General features: G+C 42.3%; 1 protein-coding gene across 6 annotated transcripts in view; it reads left to right on the top strand.

The window, feature by feature from the left end:
• Positions 1 to 16,594, top strand: part of PLCB1 (phospholipase C beta 1) — a 792,589-nt gene that overhangs the window by 215,194 nt on the left and 560,801 nt on the right. Inside the window, exon 1 of one of the 6 annotated variants that reach the window (XM_089307273.1) lies at positions 5,056 to 5,190. The exons of the other annotated variants lie outside the window; for them this stretch is intronic. The gene's annotated coding sequence lies outside the window, so the exon portion shown is untranslated. Of the gene's footprint in view, positions 1 to 5,055; positions 5,191 to 16,594 lie in introns of those variants that run through there. 6 annotated transcript variants of the gene reach the window in all.

Below are 16,594 nucleotides of genomic sequence, written 5' to 3' on the forward strand. Positions count from 1 at the left end.
TCTTCTGAGCTCCTATGGTGTTTAGCCCTTTGTGGCCTTTGTCTTCCAGCTGCCCCTCTCTGCACTGGGGCACATCTCCTCCTGTCATTCTCCCAAAAAGCCAAAAGCCATGACACCTCCTTACCTTTTCTTGATTAATTCCCTCTTTCCAAACTGCTTTCTGCTGTGTCTCCTTTACTGGTACTACCTCAGCTGGGTTAATCCCACACATGCCGGTCTACCTAGATCTTAAACTCAATCTTGTTAAGCCCAGTGAAAATCAGATGGTGTTCCCCCAAAGGCAAAGAACTCTGATTCCTTTTAGTTTCCCTTTCGTCTGATTTCCAAAGGAATGTTTGTGTGAGGGACAGGGGAGGTACTTGCTGCAAGCAAATGTTTGAGCATTTGGGAAGAGTCAGGGGAACACGGGATGTAGGGGTTGGTAATAGTGGGTACCATGGATGCACAAGTGGCCTGCTGAAGGGAATGTTTGCTCCTGAATAATTTTTGCTATCTTTTTGCAAGCATGGCCTGTGGCATTTAAAATCACAGTGCTTCTCTAACCAAACTATTTATTTTAGTATTCTTGGTACACTGTGTATTCACCATATATTTAGGATTTTTGAAAAGAAGCTTCAAAACTTTCAAATTCTGTTCTTTTTTCACTGTTCAGGATTTCTTAGTAGGAAAAGGAAAGAGCTGGATTGCTTGTACCAGGTCTTATCCACTGACACCTATGCATTTTAAGGATTCCAGTGGAGTTTCAGTTTAAAACTTGAGTTTCTTTTAGTCTTTATTTCCCTTTGTGTTTTTACCTATGGTTGATACTTATATTTTCATGTCAAGGGACAGGCACAGGTAGAATATTCATGTTCTCAGTGAACACTACTGAATTAGCCAACAGTCATTAGATCTGATGTTTAAAAACTGTTTATTATTCAAAAACAAAAAACAATTTATTTTTTTAAATTTATTTGACAGGTAGAGTTAGAGACAGTGAAAGAGAAAGAGAGAAAGGTCTTCCTTCCATTGGTTCACTCCCCAAATGGCTGCTATGGCTGGCGCACTGCGCCGATCCAAAGCCAGGAGCCAGGTGCTTCTCCTGGTCTCCCATGCGGGTGCAGGGCCCAAGGACTTGGGCCATCCTCTACTGCACTCCCATGCCATAGCAGAGAGCTGGACTGGAAGAGGAGCAGCTGGGACTAGAACCGGTGCCCATTTGGGATGCCGGCGCCACAGGCAGAGGATTAACCTAGTGTGCCATGGTGCTGGCCCCACAATTTCTTTTTTTTAAACGGAGAGATGATCCATCTTCTGGTTCATGCTCCAAGTGCCTGCTGTGGCTGGGGCTATGAGAGAAACAAAGCCAGGAGCTGGGAATTTCATGCAGGTGCGAGGGATTCAACCACTTGAGACATCACATGCTGCCTCTCAGGATCTACACTGGCAGAAAGCTAGAATTAGGAGCAGAAAGAGGACTCATACTCGGGCACTCAAGTATGGGACAAGGTTGTCTCAACTGGTTTCTTAACAACTAGACCAAATCCCTGCACCCTAAAGTAGTTATTTTTAGTTATATACATGTTAGTGCACTGTAATGGGAACCTATGAATAAGAGATGGTGGTAGTCACATGGCCAGACACTTTCGGGTTAGTGCATGGACCTCAGCTCTTACAGGTGTTGTTTGCCTTCTGCCCAGGAGATGCCTGTATCTCCTCCCTTGCTCTCCCGAGTGACAACCAAAATGTCTCTGCACGTTACCAACTGTCTGGGGCTGCAGAATGGAATGGTAAGGGTAGTAGACAGCATATTTGCTCCCTATTAAGAACCACTGATCTATAGCTCCTGAAAGTGCTGAACAGTAGCTTATTCTCTCCCCCAAGCTTACTCAAGCACAGAGGATTAGAGGTAATCTGCAAAATAAAGTCTGGAGGCCAGCACTGTGGCCTTGTGGAAAAAGCTACTGCATGTAGTGCCGGCATCCCATATGGGCACCAGTTTGAGCCCTGGCTGTTCCACTTCTGATCCAGCTCTCTGCTATGATCTGGGAAAGCAGTGGAGGGTGAACCCCTGAACCCATGGGAGAGACCTGGAAGAAACTTCTGGCTTTGGATTGGTGCAGCTCCAGCCATTGCAGCCATCTGGGGAGTGAACCAGCAGATGGAAGATCGATCTCTCTCTCTCTCTCTCTCTGCCTCACTGTAGCTCTGCCTTTCAAATACATAAATCTTTACAAAGAATAAATTCTGTGTTCTTCTTGTGATATTGCCATGTTCTGCCAGTGCAATTTAAGTCCATTTTTTCCATGATATCTTCTGAAGCATCTAAGGTGTTGTACAGCAGGTTAAGCTGCTGCTCCGAACACCATGTTTCAATGTGATTTCAAGTTCAGGCTGTTGTGCTTTCATGCCAGCCTCCTCTAATGCATTCCTGAGGGCAGCATCAGGTGATATGAGTAATTGGGTCCCTGCCACCCATGTCGGAGACCAAGACAGATCTCCTAGTTCCTGGCTTTGACCTGGCCCAACCCTGACTGTTGCAGGAATCAGGGGAATGAACCAGCAGATGGGAGCTCTCTCTCTCTTTGTCTTTCAAATAGATGAAAATAAACAATTATTTATAAAAATAAAAACAAAATGGTAGGGGAGAAAAGATGCCCTTGTTTCTACGTGGAAGAATTCAGTGATGTTAGTCATGGCCCTAGCATCAGCTGGGGAGCCCAAGTATATTCATGTTTTGCATTAGATTGTGGCAAATCATAAAATAATAATTGGTTTAATAGTGTCCCAGAGACTGTTGTATTTTTGAATGCAAGAACTTATTAAATATAACTGCCTGACATTAGGAAACTAGAGCTAGTTGAACTATTCAAAACTTCACCTGCAAACCACAGGCCTGACTACACTAATTCCAAACAACTGCTAACAAACTTCACCCTGCTTCATTCTCCTTCTCTCAGGTTTTGCCTGTCTAGGCAACTCAGCCCTTCGTAGTTAGCCATGATGGAAGGCCTACAAGGATAAAGATAATTAAGCAAACCTGATTTTCAAGGCTTGAAAAATTAATGACTGTGATTTTGACATTTTAAGAATGTTAGGTTGACCTTGTTCTTGATCAGTCATGAGAATTAACTGCAGATGTGCAGAGGAGCAAAGCCCTTAGCTTTATAAGGATTGGATTCATGCAGTTCTCTAACATTCTCTACTTGACATAGCCCATATTGTACCTTGTTCCCCCAAAGCAAGCATTAATTATAATTTTAATTTTTAAATACACACCTCCTTAATCTTGTATTTTGCTGTTACATGAATCAAGGAAATGACAAGCAAAATTTCTGTCCCAGAATTCTTAAGCTACTTTAAAATAAAATTAATGTTCACTTTTCAGTGAGCTATTAAAATAATCCATTGGGTGAAAAGTCTTCTTCTGTCCCAGGAGCTCAAGTTGCATTCAGCAGTTGTCTTTGGAATCCCAAAGAGAGCAGCAACAGTAGCAGTTATCCCTGGACACTTCTTCACTCCCAAAAGACAATTTCCTTCCTCCCTGCAGAGAAACCAAAGAGCAAAGACAAAAATCATCTGAAAGAGAGCTCAAGAAGTGAACACACAGCTCAGTGTAAAGCTAGCTAACTAGAGAGGGAGAAAGAGGATGCAGAATTTACAGAGAAATGGGAATTTTAAAGTATTTGTGTGATGGAGATATCTGTAAACAAAGCCAAGTGCTAAATATAGAAGCTATGGAAATAAATAGCCCAGCTTCCAGGATAGCCTTAGCTTTGATGTTAAACAGCAAAGCAGCTCCTAAAGGGTTCCTGTGCTATAAACAGGAAAGGATTAAGAATATGCTGATTAAGAGAAACAAACGTGTGTTACCTCTGGATTTTGCTATTTATGGAATAAAAGACAGGAATGTCAGAGCAAGCACTTTGTATAATTAAAATCTAGAGATTGTGAGAGGAAGGATAAGGCATTCAGTCCATTGTCTTGAACTGCCTATTTCATAATTTATTTCAAGGCAGCTTTAAAAAACAAAGGTGTCTTATTACAACAAAGCTACCTGACAAGTAAAAAAACACCATGGACATGAACTTTGATGAGCTTGACTGAAACCAGATCAGAAGACAAAAAAGGGAGTCTAATTGGAGCTAGTTGATGTCTCTAAAATGAACTTCATGTTGCCTTTTACATTTCCTTGTATTAGTTCTCATGGAAATTTCCATTAGTTGTGTGACATCTAGTAAGTAATGGATAGAAGTTCTTAGTTCAATTGCTGGTAAGTTGAGAAGGTGACCATCTTAGAGGTACTGCAATCATCAATGTAGGTGGAGTTGTTTAACAACACTTATAACTACTGTTTGTTTTAGGGCTACTTACAATGTTGCTATTTACAATGGATGGACTTAGGCCTTAAAAATAAGATGAAGTATAAGGAGGATAATTTTAAAAGTTTTATTTTTGTTTTATTTGGAAATATATGAGCCATCTTCTGCTGCCTCCCCAGGGTGCACATTACCAGAAGCTGGGTAAAAAACAGAATAGCCAGGACTTCGTCCAGACATTCCAATATGGATGTGGGTATCCCAAGCAGTCACATAACTGCTGTCCCACATATAATTCTAAAATTAAATGGCACTTTATTGGACCAGTGTTTATGGTGCAGCAGGTTGAGTCACTGCCTGTTATACTGGCATCCCATATGACTGCTGGTATAAGTCCTTGCTGCTCCGCTTGCAATCTACTCCTTGCTAATGCACCTGGGAAAGCAGCAGAAGATGGCTGCTTGTGCCCCGGTCATCCACATGGGAGTCCCAGGTGGAGTTCTTGGCTCCTGGCTTCAGCCTGGCAGAACCCCGGCGTTTGCAGCATTTGGAGGATGAACCAGCACATGGAAGGTCTCTCCCTCAGTCTCTGTAACTCTACCTTTCAAATAAATAAATAAACCCTAGGAAAAAAAAATGTAAAGGCGTACCTAGTCTACCCTTATATTTCCCAGCATATCTTGCAGCTAAGCTAGGTACACCTGTGAGGCTGAATGCCGGCCGAGAGGTATAAATAGAGTCGTCTGTAAGCATTTCAAGACCTTCCCTTAGAGGAGAAAACATGGTTTTTTTTTGGTTTTGTTTTTGTTTTTGTTTTTTTTTTCCTCTCTTATACTGCAAGCAGAAATGTCTCTAATATGAATTGTGTCTGAGTCGCCATCTCTACCCCAAGGTAGGTGCTGTCTATGCCTAGGATTGGGCAACCATCAGATAGATAAAAAAGCTTATTCCGTAGCAAAATAACCCTAACAGGCATGGGCATATGTGAGAGAAATGCAAAGGTACTTCAAAAAGAGCATAGGAAAATAGAATTAAAGACATATAAATTGGCTCAAAACAACTTTAAAATCCATGATTCATGGCTTTTTTTCATAACACCTATTTCCATGAACTTTTTGGAACCTCTCATGCATGAATTTACAAAAAATGCCAAAATAAACTTATTAATTACATTTCTCATAGATGTTTTGAAGTATGCTTGTAAATTTTTATGTTAGCCTTTCTCTTACTTATAACTGAACTTAATTAATAAGCATTCAGTATGATTAAAAGTGGGAATAATGGAACCAAAACTCATTTACCAGTTTGCTTTATTTCTCCAGTTCATGCTAAAACTAGAATGGAATACTTGCTTAAAACCAGAAGGCAATCAAATGTAATTGATTTTGTGTGGATTGTAAGTAAGTGTGAAATGGAATTTGGGCCCTCAAACCACTTTCTTCAAAGTGAAGAAACAAAGCATTAAGAAACTACACCTGCACAGAGTATAGACACAGAAACGTAGACAGCTACAAAATCACTGGGCAGTATAATCTTATGAGACACCATTGCATAATGCAGTCCAACATTTACTAAAATGTCATTAAGTACTACTTGACTGTATATATTCACATACACATGTCTATACATGTGCAAAATACATAATAGTATAAGCACCTAGACATGCAACTATTACATAATTGAATCAAATAAAATCTCAGTGGTGCTGGGAGCAAACGGTTAATAGAAAATCAAATCCTCAGGAGTTCAAGGAAACCGCTGAAAAAGGCGGGCGTTTTGGCAGGGAACCTGCTAGTGAAGACTAGAAGGAAGAATTAGACAAGTGACAAGAAGTGGAAATGGAATGCAGCGAACATGTTGTCAACAGAAGTTTTAGTTTGTATCTTTATATGACTTATTTGCAGTCAAAATTGTGGTTAAAGGTTCTTTTGCTTATGCTCATTTCTTTCATCTGGTCTCGATGGACTGCATAAATTGCCATAAGAGACCACATGACAGCATTTTCAGGAAAACTGCAATTTGTGCAATTAGCATTGAATTTTCAATGTGCGGAGTCCTTATTGTTTGTGTTTCACTGTGGTCAAAGGGGATGAGTGAGTGATTACAGTATAGTGATTGTGTCTGGTGAGGAGAAAGGCGATCATAACACCTGGTTGTTTGCTAGTGGAGGCAGGAAAATCGGGGCATTTAAAATGGAGTGAGAATGGCAGTTGTTAGACACTGAAATGGAGAAATGTGGCAAGCAGGTTTTATGGGAGTAAATGGAAGACGTACAATTAAGGAAAATATATGGGGGTAAAAAAATCTTGTGGAAAAGGTGCTGGATATGGTCTGATTGAGGATAAAGACAATCAGAGCGTGAAAAAGGAAGGAGTAAAATTTCTTTGCAGACATGATTTTCTATGTGGGAGACTCCAAAAATACATACCGAAAAAACCCCTGGAAAAAAATCGTAGCCACAGAACTCACACCTTACAGAAAAATGGACTGAAAATAGTCAGACCTAGGGAGAAATTTGAGGTCCTGGATTTGTGGATGAGTGTTTAGATACAATCAAAAGCATGACTTTGGTTAAATTGACCTTCATGGCCCGGTCTGGGGTGCACTAGGTTGATCCTCTGCCTGCGGCACCAGGTTCTAGTCCAGGTTGTTGTCTTCCAGTCCAGCTCTCTGCTTTGGCCTGGGAAAGTGGTGGAGGATGGCCCTGGTGCTTGGGCCTCTCCACCTGCGTGTGAGAGCAGAAGAGTCACCTGGCTCCTGGCTTCGGATCGGCGTATCTCCTGCCATTGTGGCCATTTGGGGGTGAACCATCAGATGGAAGACCTTTCTGTCTCTCTTGCTGTCTGTAACTCTACCTGTCAAAAAAGAAATTGACTGGCTGGCTCACTAGGCTAATCTTCCACCTTGCGGCACCGGCATACCGGGTTCTAGTCCCGGTCGGGGCTCCGGATTCTGTCCCAGTTGCCCCTCTTCCAGGCCAGCTCTCTGCTATGGCCAGGGAGTGCAGTGGAGGATGGCCCAAGTGCTTGGGCCCTGCACCCCATGGGAGACCAGGATAAGCACCTGGCTCCTGGCTTTGGATCAGTCCGCTGCACCAGCTGTGGCGGCCATTGGAGGGTGAACCAACGGCAAAGGAAGACCTTTCTCTCTGTCTCTCTCTCTCACTGTCCACTCTGCCTGTCCAAAAAAAAAGAGAAATTGACCATCACTTATTTTGCTGTATGAGACATTAAAAGAATGAAAAGACGAAGGAAGGACTAGGTGTGTCCTAATAGGCTAAGCCTCCTTTGTGGTATCGACATTCCACCTGGCTGCTTCTCTTCTGATTCAGCTCTCTGCCTGTTGCTTGGGAAGCCAGTGGAAGATGGCCCAAGAGCTAGGGCCTCTGCACCTGTGTGGGAAACCTGGGAGAAGCTCCTGGCTTTGTATCTGCCCAACTCTAGCCACTGCAGCCATTTGGGGAATGAACCAGTGGATGGAAGACCTTTCTCTGTCTCTTTATCTCTTTTGCTCTACCTCTCAAAAAACTAAAAAGACAAAGGAAGAAAATATTTGAAATAACTGTTTAAAAAGATTTACTTACTTGGAAAGCAGAGTTGGCAGAGTGAGACAGATCTTCCATCAGCTGTTTCACTCACTGAATAACTGCAATAGCCAGACTGGGCAGACTGAATCCAGGAGCTATGAACTTTATATCCAGGTCTCTCACATAATTGACAGAGCCCCAGTCAGCTGGCCATCACCTGCTGCCTTCTGGGCATATTAGCAGAAAGCTGTATCAGAAGCAGAGTAGCTGGTGCAAGGTGTCTGGGGCGTAACAAATCTTCCCAGGCAGACAAATTAATTAATTCATAGGCTTTTATTGGGATTCCACTCCCAGGGGAGGTTCCCTGGTCCCAACAGAGCAGGGGCTGGGGAAGTCACGCGTCAGAGGTTGGGAGGGCTCCTTTTATAGATACAGGGTGTGGGGGTTAAAGGTTGAGGCGGGTCTGATCCTCATTGGTTGACTTTAGGCACCCACGGGGACCTTGACAAGGACTTTTCTTCCCCAGAAGTACAGGTAGGGACTTCTCCATTCGCAGAAGTATAGGCCTTCCTTCCATGTAGATCCCAAAGCTACCAGCTGGAGCTCAAACTAGCACTCCTATATAGGATATGGTACAGGGAATCCCAGAATGAAATGCAGATTATAGCAAAAGTGTGGAACCAACAACCTCACTGTTAGAGTTTAGAGTTTAGGGTTGAAAAGAAAGCAGAGTGACTTTTTTCTTTTTTCTTTTTTTTTTTTTTTTTTTTGGACAGGCAGAGTTAGTGAGAGAGAGAGAGAGACAGAGAAAGGTCTTCCTTTTCCGTTGGTTCACCCCCCAAATGGCAGCTATGGCCGGCATGCTGCGGCCGGCGCACTGCACTGATCTGAAGCCAGGAGCCAGGTGTTTCCTCCTGGTCTCCCATGTGGGTGCAGGGCCCAAGCACTTGGGCCATCCTCCACTGCACTCTTGGGCCACAGCAAAGAGCTGGACTGGAAGAGGGGAAACCAGGACAGAATCTGATGCCCCAACCGGGACTAGAACCCAGGGTACCGGTGCCGCAGGTGGAGGATTAGCCTAGTGAGCCACGGCGCCACCTACCTTGACTTCTTAAATGGGTGGAATTTGTGAAACTAAAAGCAAAAAGCTGTACAAAACACCGTGCTAGAGTTGATAAACTTTACCTCCTTGGGAAGCAATTCTAACAACCCTGAGATCATTACTCCTGCTCCTATACTGGAACTGAATAATTGTATGGCAGATGGTGAGAGCAATGTTTCTAAGTGCTGGAATGAAGGGTACTAGAATGATAATCTGGTCATGAACTACAGCTGGAGAAGTCAGTGTAAATTTGGATAATAGATACAGATGGATAACTATGGAAAGAGTGACAGGTGTTTATATATGGGTTAGTATATCCATATGAGATTTCCAAACCCTATTCCCTGTAGGGGACCTAGAAGCATAACAACATAGTGTCAAGGAGCATACCCTGAACCCTGATCTTGGCTTCTAAAAAAATTCCTCAGTAAAAAAGAAATTGAGGGACTATGTTGAATATTAGAATCCATAGTCATAAAATGGAACCCTAGCTGCACATCTCCCTGTTGCTCGTTACTCAAGGTACTTTACATACTGGAGTTCCAGTTTCAGCATCTATAAAATGGGTATAAAATGCTTCTTGGCTTCTAACATGTTTTCATTTTCTAACATTCTATCTTCACTTGCTTTCTTTTATGATCAGAGACAGTGGTATTTATCCCTTAAAATATCATGACTCCTAATTAAAGTACCCTCACTACCTTTTTTTTATTTTTATTTATTTATTTTTTTATTTTTTGACAGGCAGAGTGGACAGTGAGAGAGAGAGAGAAAGGTCTTCCTTTGCCGTTGGTTCACCCTCCAATGGCCGCCACAGCTGGTGCGGCGGACTGATCCAAAGCCAGGAGCCAGGTGCTTATCCTGGTCTCCCATGGGGTGCAGGGCCCAAGCACTTGGGCCATCCTCCACTGCACTCCCTGGCCATAGCAGAGAGCTGGCCTGGAAGAGGGGCACCTGGGACAGAATCTGGAGCCCCGACCGGGACTAGAACCCGGTGTGCTGGCGCCGCAAGGTGGAGGATTAGCCTAGTGAGCCGAGGCGCCGGCCCCTCACTACCATTTTAAAAAAAAAAAAAAAAAACAAAAAACAAAAAACACAAAAACCTCCAGGATTGTGTTAGCTCTTGAAATATCTGTATTACTTATTACTGAGTCCAGTGTGGGTGTTTTTTGAAATAAAGGTGGCTTACTTCTACCTGCTCATTCAGGAACTTGGGATCCATTTAATCTAGTAACCCCAATAACAACTTTGCTCCCCAAGTCGTCTTGTCCTCTGTATAAATGGAGAAAGACCCCTCATGTCTTTGGCACTCATTCCTTTCCCACAAAGGAACTGGGAATGAATTAGTCATGTGACCCTCCTTCACTGCCGGGGGTGCTATGAAATGTGGTTCATAATTGGGCAATTTCCTTATAATTCTGTTTGAGACAACAAAATACAAATGTTGGTATAGAGTGAACCACTTCTGCCTTGCTCAATGCATGGGTCTATGAATGATGAGCTCTGCAGCCAACTCGCTTGCATAGACGGAGGTGCCATTGTAAGAAAGCCTCCTTCAGTAATCGTGAGGAGTGCTGGTGAGAGTTAACCCTGCAGTTCTCTATGCTCTCTAAATTGTTTGATAATTCCATCTGAAAATGTTTTCCATGTACTTGGGTATGCTTGCATATGATTCAACATTATATTAAAGAAATCACTTGGAATTCAAGCATTAAATGAATGCAACAGAAACTCTTCATGCTGTATTTAAAAATAGTCTTGCAGAAATGGGTATGGTATAAAGTGGGAGGTCATAATGTCTGCAATGTATTTTTCTTTGTATTTGCACTGAAGTCTTTTAGCTTGTATGTTTCTCTAACATCAGTTTATGGTAGCATATTTTTTTTATTAAACATAGCACCAGATCATCAGACACAGTATTTAGATAAGATAATAGGCTTTTTTCCGAATGCCTTAAGATATAGTCATAAGTAAGATGATTATTAAGAACAAGAAAACCTGGTATATCCATATGATATTTGTTACCAATTGCTGGTTTCCACCCATCTAGTGTTCAATTCAGAAGGGCTAGGGTTTGTCCCAGTAACTGGTGTTTCTAACAAGTTCCTGGACAGTGCTGGTCTAGGGACCATATTTTAAGAACCACTGATCTATCAGATTGTACTAAAGGAAGTAAACAGAAAGGTTTATTCAACTTCCAGGAGGGGAATTGGCTTTGCCATTAAAATGCCCACCTATCCAAGTACCTGGGTTTTGATTTTTTTAGCTCGGGCTCCTGATCCTACCTTCCTGCTGATGTACGAGGGAGCAGGTGATGGTAAAAGTAATTGGGTCCCTGCCGGTTGGAAGACCTGGAATGAGTTCCTAGCTCCTAGTTTTGTCCTGGTCTAGCCCAAGCCATTGCAGATATTTGTGGAATGAACCAGCTGATGGGAGCTCTCTTGCTCTCTTTGTATTTCAGATAAATATTTTAAAAAATAATTTGGAAGAAACAACCTTAAATTCATGCAATGTCACTGAGATTGGACTATTTGTGTCTCAGCTTTTGTATTAAAAAATAATGCAGGTCATACAGTGCTTAAGACTCAGGTTATTTTAGTTCCATAATCATAAGGCAGAATAGCTCCAGTTTGGATGTGTGGAGACTTTACTTAATTTTGACTGACCCACATACAGCAAATGTGATTCATCTGACTTGAAATTGAAAACCCGAATACTCTAGGTTGTGAAACACAATGGATTGTTACAGTGGGGGGCTTAAATAGAAAAAGATGGATTATTAGGGTGAGGGGAGTAATCAGTCCAAAGGTATATCTGAAATAAGTTGCCCAGATACTAAGGAAAATACCAAAAAAATCATAGAAACTTTAAGGAAAAGCAAGGCAGAGCACTTTCACTAAATTGAGCCCAGAGTCTGAGCTAAGTGGATTTAAATTTTTTTTCTTTGCTGGGTATTTACTTTCTTAATACAGGAGAAGGAATTCAGAGGAAGATTTATTTTTAGGCTTTATTTTCATCTGAGCAAGAAGAAATATACTGTGCAATAATGAAAAAATGACCTGTGCTCAAAGCCTGTGTTAAGGATTCATGAGTTATTTATTTAGAAAAATTATATACCCAGGGACCATGACCCTGGTCAATACTAGGCTTCATATTCAGTGGTTGTAGACTTTAGGGGATGAAGTAATTTATCATAACATTATTATTTATGGAATGAATGAATAAACATCACAGTTGGCTTTTTTTTAAGTCAAGGCCTGCCTGGAATAGGCCTAAAATATTCACTTCAAAAGGTGAACAATGATATTAATCAGTAATATATTTGAGGAGATGATCTGGAGCAAAAAGATATCTCCCAGGCCAGGAAGGTAATATTCAAGAAAATAAAGAAGCTAATGACTGTCTCTTATGATAATCTTGCTTTTGGTGAAAATACAAATACATTTTTTTTCTCAACTGCATTTACAAAGGAGGTATTAAAAAATGTGAATGTCTTGATTTGAAGGAGGAGAGTACAAACAAAATGTGTCCTGCGTTCTGCCAACGGCAGTTTTATTTGGGAGCTGTTCCGCTCTTAACTGTCATCACTCAATGTAATGTTTCAGAAGGGCCATCCAAATACTGTTCCTTCCCCCTCCCTCCGTGGCTGTTTCTCTGGCACCATTCTGTGGCTTCTCTGATCTCAAAGGACTCTTCTGCCTTGAAGGTGAAGTTCCTGCCTAAATGTTGTAGAAACCCAAAGTCGAGCACACGTCTCAGCACCCTCGCGGCGTGTTTCCGGGGAACCGTGTAGCCCCATTGCCATCCATCACACAGCAAGCCTCCCGGAGAGATACGGGAGGAAAGCCTCCCTACAGTCTGGCTGCCTTTCTCCTTTCCCTCTTAATGCTGCCTTGACTCTGTCCAGGAAGGGCTAGCCTGTCGGTTGACCGCAGCATTTCTGCTTTCGTGGTACCGTGGTGCCATAAGTTTGCAGAGTTGCCAACAGTGGCAGGACTCAAGCTTCTTCCCTACTCTGCTTCCTCCTCCATTCCTTTCTTTCCAGCATTTGCATCATATATACTTTAAATATGAGAAATACAGAACAGAAAACAGGAAAACAGAAAAAAGCCTTAAATGATTTTTGATTTAATATTTTATATTAAATAGATTGTATAATATTCTATTGCCCCAAGAACCTGTGTCATGTGTATGTTGAGGGTATTTCAAAAATAAACTGGAGTTGAAGTTTTTATTGCAAAAACAAAACCGATAAAGATAAGGGGTCTTCCCAAAAGTGGTGTATAATATGTGTTATGAAAAATTTCAAAACTTTTTCCACCAAGTTAACTGTTTTTAGATTTTACTCAAAAGTCAGAGTTACACAGAGAAGAGAGGCAGAGAGAGAGGTCTTTCATCCAATGGTTCATTCCCCAATTGTCTGCAATGGCCAGAGCTGCGCGGATCTGAAGCCAGGAGCTTCTTCTGGGACTCTCACACGGGTGCAGGGACCCAAGGACTTGGGCCATCTTCTGCTTTCCCAGGCCATAGCAGAGAGCTCGATCGGAAGAGGAGCATCCAGGGCTAGAACCGGCGCCCATATGGGATGCTGGCACTTAACCTGCTGTGCCACAGCACTGGCCCCTAAATTAACTTTAATTCCATTTTCCACAAACTGCCTGGGGTACTCTTGTACTTTGTCTTCAGGGCACAATTCTATTCAGTGTCTTTCTCAGATATGTCACTTGGACTAACATTCTCTTTCCAAGGTCTGTCTCCTCTTGTTTTTCCAGTTTCTCCTTTAACTGTTCTGAAGGTTCTGTGCTTCTTACCAATTTTGTAAACTGTTGCTGCTTTTCAACTTCTTAAATGAAGGGAGTAAATGTAAGAATTCCTTAGGGAATTTCTCATGAAGGTCGAGTCAAGGAAGTGCTGGAGGAAGGCAAATGTTTTGTATTGCTTGCCTGTTTGCTTTGTTCTACCTATGTCCAGAAGCAGAAACTGGAGTGAACTTTAGGCTCTGTCCAAGTACCCTAACACACACTACTTCCTTTCTTATTGCCATTGAGTGCAAATGTGAAGCCTGTAAGTCTTTCCCTCTGTGTTTCTGTAGGCAAAGAATCCCAGGGAGTTTACTTAAACATCTTCTTGCTGCCCCCCATCCCCCAAAAAAAGGGCTGTGTCTTCCTCTGATAATGTAAATTCCTATGCTTTCTATTTAAAACATCCATTTTTAAATTGCGGGTAAGTCAGTGTGTCCTTTCCACAATAGCCTCACAAATTAGCCTCACAAATCTTATAGAATGATTAAGTCCTGATTTCCTCTCTTCTAAATGTGTGCCCTGTCTGATTACCTCGATTCCTGGTGGGGCCTCAAATTTTACCAGTAGTGTAAATATTTTGTTTGATCTCAGTGAACTTTTTTTTCTCTTAACAGGGTTCTTCTCATAAAAATATAACTATTAGGTACTGTGATGTTATGTATCTATCTTGGATGATTAAGTTAAGCTAATGAGCATGTTGCTCACCTCATCTATTTATGTCTTTGTATTGAGAGCAAACTCTTAGCCATTTTGGAATATTTAGTAACTCTATCAGTTTCTGTGCATTGCATTTCAAATCTGACATCCTACTCTGCTTCTGACTGGGGTTGCTTTTCCCTTCTGCCCTCTCCACTTGCAAAGACATAGTGATAAGGAATTGAGTGTGTGTGTGTGTGTGTGTGTGTGTGTTAATATCTCTGGTAGAATAGTGTTATTAGCATAAAAACATTTTAATATGTTTAAGGTTCTGATCAAATGAATCATTTTTTCTTTTTTGGAGTATCATTTTCTTCAGTTTATTGTGGACAGATTTCATTTTCTTCAAGGAAGGGGAGTGAGTAGTTGCTGGAAAAATGGAATAAGTCTTTACAGAGGAGAAAGTAAAATATAGTGGATATAAACATTTATTTTTAGCTTTGAATATGACAAAATGAAGTCTGATTTGTGAATTGGGTAAACTGGTGCTTTTAGTAGTTCTCACTTTTTTCCAAAAAGAAATATATTTTAAGATTTATTTACTTACTCAAAAGTCAGAGTTACACAGAGAAGGAGAGGGAGAGAGGTCTTCCATCCACTAGTCCAATCCCCAGTTGGCCATAATGGCCAGAGCTGTGCTGATTGGAAGCCAGGAGCTTCTTCCAGGTCTCCGATGTGGGTACAGTGGCCCAAGGACTTGGGCCATCTAGTACTGCTTTCCCAGGCCATAGCAGAGAGCTGGATTGGAAGTGGAGCAGCCGGGATATGAACTGGCACCACAGGTGGCAGCTTTACCTGCAGCGCCGGCCCCAAAATATTCCTCCTTGAAATCATGCACTGTCTCTTAGATTATTAAGAAAAAGATTTGTCATTTTATAAAGATTTTACTTGAGAGGCAGAGTTACAGACAGAGGGAGAGACAGAAGAGAAAGATCTTCCATCTGCTGGTTCAATTCTCCAAATGGCCACAGTGGCCAGAGGTGAGCCGATCTGGAGCCAGAAGCCAGGATCTTCTGGGTCTCCCATGGGGGTACAGAGCCCAAGCACTTGGCATTTTCCACTGCTTTCCCAGGCCATAGGCAGAGTGGGATTGGAAGAAAAGCATCGAGGATATAAATTGGTGCCCATGTGGGATGTTGGTGCCGCAGGTGAAGGCTTAGCCTACTATACCACAGTGCCTACTATACCACAGTGCTGGCTCTTAAAATGACAAATCTTTTGAGAAAACTATTTGTACACCACATTAGATAGTATACACTCATGTCTATGTCCCACAAAATGTCGGGCTATTTTACATTATGGTTAAGTAGGATACAAGACAAAATACATGACTGGGAAGTGATTTAAAGTCTCAGTGCTCATATTTGGCATCATGTTTAAAGCTAAGTTCAAGAAAATTTTCCAAAAGCATAAATATATCAAAAGTCACAAAGTTACATACTTTTGTTACTGGAGAATGGCAGGGTTCTTGTCTTCGTGCAAGAAAGAATTCAGGCGTGAGACAGAGTAGTGGAAAAGTGAAATAGCAAAGTTTATTAGGGAAGGGACATCCGTAAGGACGGATGGGCACCTCTCCAGACAGGACCTGAGTGCCCAGTCGCTTGGACTTGGGGGGTGGGGAAGGAGTGAGGTTACATGGTTGAGTAGAGAGATTACACCTGACCAGGCAGGCGGGTGGCTCAGCAGAGAGGCAGAGGGCGGAGCCCGCAGTCCAGTTGAAGCCTGATGGGGTGGGGGGGTTGGTGGTAAGGAGATGGGTCTTTGGGTCTTTGTCTTCACACATCTCCTCCTGAAACAAAGGATTTTATGGGTGTAAATAATAAGAAGCTCCTATCTGAGTTTTCCCTTGAAGGTATCAGACAGGAGGAAGGCTAGCTGGCCCCATCCTGGGTTCAGAGGAAGGGTGAGAAGGACCCCCTGGAGAATGGGGATCCGGAGCAGGGTGTTTGAAATGCAAATATTGGGCTGCATCTGGGAGATTGTGGAGGATTTGTCAGGCAGAAGGGGCATGGACCCCCACCTGGCAGGTTATGGGGTAGGAGGGGGCAGGGCAGGACACTGGGCTGCCCCTGAAACATTATCAGGATGACTTTGAGATGCAGATGCATATGCTGGACATAGTCTTCTCTTTAGGCCTGACACACACATAAGCTCATATCTAACTTCCTAT

This window comes from Oryctolagus cuniculus, chromosome 11, assembly GCF_051225735.1.
Source record: "Oryctolagus cuniculus isolate XC-2025 breed Fujian yellow rabbit chromosome 11, ASM5122573v1, whole genome shotgun sequence".
NCBI lineage: Eukaryota > Metazoa > Chordata > Mammalia > Lagomorpha > Leporidae > Oryctolagus > Oryctolagus cuniculus.